Below are 3955 nucleotides of genomic sequence, written 5' to 3' on the forward strand. Positions count from 1 at the left end.
CATGCTCTTGTCAACAGTCCCTCACCAGCTTCAACACATTAAAAATACTCATGGAAGTGACCATGGCAGTTTGGCTGCAGACACGTGGACACTGGAATGTGCTGCCCGGGGAGTTGGTGGAGTTGCCATCCCTGGGGCAGTTCAAGGCAAGATTGGACGTGGCACTTGGTGCCATGGTCTGGCCTTGAGCTCTGTGGTAAAGGGTTGGACTTGATGATCTGTGAGGTCTCTTCCAACCCTTGGTGATACTGTGATACTGTGGCACTGGGGTAATGGAATATTATGACATAAGTCATCCTGTGAATTTTGCAGTTCAAATTCTCAGGTATTTGCTTTCACTGAAAATCAAATCAAGCACTAAAAGCTGATCTTTTATGTGCTGATTCTACTACACTGCTCTTAAAGTGACTGTGCAGGGGAAATTTTTAAGACCCAAGCGAGGGATCGGCTGTGCTGGAAGTTCCTTGCTTATACGTCAGAGCGTTTTCTCCTAGTACCTGCGAATGTCTTTGCAAGTCTTTACAGCATAACTCCGTGGTCATCAGTGAAACCAGTGATGTTTCAGGAATGGGGCAGAATTTGAGGTGCTCTCTAATGATGTGGCCGCCAGAGGACGCTGCTGTCGCGACAGAAGTCGTTTTTCACGCAGCGCCTTTGTTGCGGCGCAGTGAGGAGAGTTGGCTGCAGGCAGAGTTATTGTAGAACAACCGAATTGTCCTTCAGCTAGGCTTAGATTTCTCAAAGAGGATTTTGTCCTAAATAAAAGGCATAAACTTATGTTCACGCAAAATAAGACTTTTAAAACAGTCACAGGGTTCAAGCAATGTACTGCCTGGGGGCACGGGGAAGCTCAGCTCTACCCTAACACACACCATTTGTTTTTAATCTTCTCTTTTTATATCCTGTTCTATTACATATTCATTACTAATTCTAAGAAAAGTTTGTATTTTCCTTATCAGTTCCAAGAATGGGAGGTATCTCTTCCACGCATGTCTCTTTTTATCCAGTGATCCCTCTGGTGGTCTTCAGTAATGAAGTAAGGGGTCTTCCTCAAGTGACCTTTTCAACAGTTACTTCTATAGCATGTCACAGAGAGACTGATGTGCAGATGCTGTTGTAAAATGTGCCACTTTACAAGACAGAAGCTGTTAATCTTTGATAGACCAGTTGTATAATTCTATATAGGGTGTGTAAGTGTTGATCGTGATGAGAGGGTTCCAGAAGCTCAAAAATTTCGATAAGAGCTACTCAGAGTAGGGCAAAAGGCATTACAGTGTTCTAAGTCCAATGTTCTGCAGCACAAGAGGTGTCTGTGTAGCAGAAAGTCTGGCTTATGGAGGCAATCCTGTTCCCTGCAGAAGATTTTGCACAGTTGTTCTTGGTAATGGAAATGAGTTATGAAGTAGAAGAGCATTTGCAAAATGGAGCCATGTCCATGCCTGTGTGTGTTAGTGGCACTTGAAGTTACATGACATTGTTACATGGAAGAGCATGGAGTATGAGAAAGACCTCCTTCCCCATGGATCTCTGTTGATTGAGTGTACAAGTTTGACAGAAACTCTTTATTGGTTAAAGCATTTTCTCAGAAGTCCCTCTGTGTCCCAGCCAGGCACAGGAACGCTGACAGTGGCATCAATGTTGCCAAGCTCCTCATCCTCATTTCCTTGCACCCCACAAAATGATGTGCTGGGCTTCAGGAGGCAAGCCAGGAGAGTGTGTGCTGCACTGGTGCCTGAACTCAGCCTCCCGTGGCTGCATCTGTCAGAAGAGCAGGACGGTGCGAATGCTGAAAAGCAGAAAGGAGAGCAGTGGGGTTAGAGGTGCTGTGGCTGGGAGTGTTCAGGAGCAGGCAGTGGGGCAGGCAGTTCTGCCTCAGGACAGGCACCTTCTTTCTCATCCAGCCTCTCCCTAACTCAGCTGCATGGGTCTCACAGCAGTGGGGCAGACTCAAAATCCTGCTGAGTGGAACACCTCAGCAGCTGAGGCACCTTGTCCCTTCCCAAAGCTCATGTGCTGCTGCTGCTCTAAGAGACATTCTTCCTTCCTTTGGCTTATATGCTGTTCTTGCCGACCATGTCCCTTGCTCCTTGACTCTGTTGCCTGTCCTGTGCTTTCAGTGCCCTGCCATGTGGTGTCTGAGGGCCTGTACTGGCTTTCTCACAGTGCTGTGACTGTGCTCTGCTGATCTGAACTGTAAGCAGGAGTGTTCCCTGTGCTGAGTGTGGGCTCTTCCCTCTGGGTGTTGGCAGATCCTCCTTACACAGGGCTCTTATTCCTGCTTCCTGTAGAGGCTTGGACGCTTTCAGAGAAGGCATATTGCATGGACTGTCTTCCAGAGTGTTTGGGCTGTTTGCATTTTAGGTGGGGGTGGTCTCTTGCTAGTCAGGGTCTCACCTTTTTCCTGCACGTAACAACTCCAGTCCCTCCTCCAGTTTAGCAAAGGGCAGCGTGTGGGTGTTTAGCTCATCTAAGCTGAATTTCTTCTCCAAATAGCTAGACACCAATCTGGGCACAGAATTTCTCATTTTCCAACCTAGAAAGAGGAGAGAACACCTGCAGTGAAGACCAGGGGAAATGCAGTTTTGGTAAGGTAGTGTTTATAGAGGGCAGGACTGATGACCAGTTCTGATGTTTGGGTGTTGTGAGACATATTCCTCTCCTTGGAATGAGAGTGGGTTACCATAAACAGACAGTTGTGTGTGCTGAACTGTATGAAGCAGGAAGATGTTTGTTAGTGTGCTTCATGCCTGCACAATGGAAATGTGGTGCTCTTATTGGCTATGTTTGTTCTGAAAACCCTGTCAAAGACACTTCCTGGGACGCTGACAAACAGAGAATACTCTTGGTGACCCAGAGCTCAGTGAGTAATGACTATGGGAAAAGTATCTTTGGTGCTAGACCGAGGGCATTGCTCAGATGGGAAATCTCATGTTCAAGGGCATAGTTACTGATGTGTTCCACTGACATTTGGGAATGAGAATTCGGTGAGGTAAAAGCTGAGATGTCAGAAATGTTTCCCTACATTTCATACCTCCTAGCATAGTCCCCCTCCATGCATGCCCTGTCAGCAGAAGCATAGGATCGATCGTAAGCATTGAGCCAGCAGGTGGATTCCTAGGCACTATGCTCATGCCAGTGCTGAGACTGCAGGAGGTCATGGCAGCAGCCTGATGGGACAGACAGGTGTCTTAGAGAAGGTGCTGTTGAGTTTGTGCAGTCATATGCCCCTCCCTGGTGGTCTGCAGATACAGACTCCGTTGTGCAGGAGACATGGAGAGTGCAGTGCCTGTATTGCAGCTCGTATATTGCTTGCTTGCAAAGACAACAGACGGTGTTTTTGAGGAAGTATGTGCCCAGACCTCCAAGGTCATCCAGTGCAACTTATCACCCAACCATATCCAATCAATTAGATGATGGCACTAAGTGCCTCAGCCAGTATTTTCTTGAACACCTCCAGGGACAGCAACTCCATCACCTCCCTGGGCAGCCCATTCCAATGCCAATCACTCTCTCTATGAAGAACTTCCTCCTAACATTCAGCCTAGACCTCCCCCAGCAGAACTTGAGACTCTGTCTCCTTGTTCTGTTGCTGGTTGCCTGGGAGAAGAGATTGTTCCACCTGGCTACAACCTCCCTTCAGGTAGTTGTAGACAGCAATGAGCTTACCCATGATCCTCCTCTAGGCTAAACAACCCCAGCTCCCTCAGACTCTCCTCACAGGGCTGTGCTCCCGGCCCCTCACCCACTTTGTCACCATTCTGTGGACACGTTTCAGTACCAAAGAAACAGTTTCCTTCACTTTTATTTCAGTAAAAGATTGCATATTAAAAGCCATAAAAAAAATCCTAACCTTTCCTAAGACCTGTGACAACAGAAGTCCTGTAATTTGTAACTGGCTTCTAAAAGAAAACTGCAGCACAACAGAGAATTTAAAACAAGAATAGAGAGGAAGAGG

At 47.1% G+C, this 3955-nt stretch overlaps 1 long non-coding RNA gene across 2 annotated transcripts in view; it reads left to right on the forward strand.

Annotated features, from left to right (window-relative positions):
* The window catches only part of LOC135177972 (uncharacterized), a 40826-nt gene that overhangs the window by 23011 nt on the left and 13860 nt on the right, over positions 1 to 3955 (forward strand). The window lies entirely within an intron of this gene.

The sequence above is a fragment of the Pogoniulus pusillus genome, chromosome 9, assembly GCF_015220805.1.
Source record: "Pogoniulus pusillus isolate bPogPus1 chromosome 9, bPogPus1.pri, whole genome shotgun sequence".
Taxonomy (NCBI): domain Eukaryota; kingdom Metazoa; phylum Chordata; class Aves; order Piciformes; family Lybiidae; genus Pogoniulus; species Pogoniulus pusillus.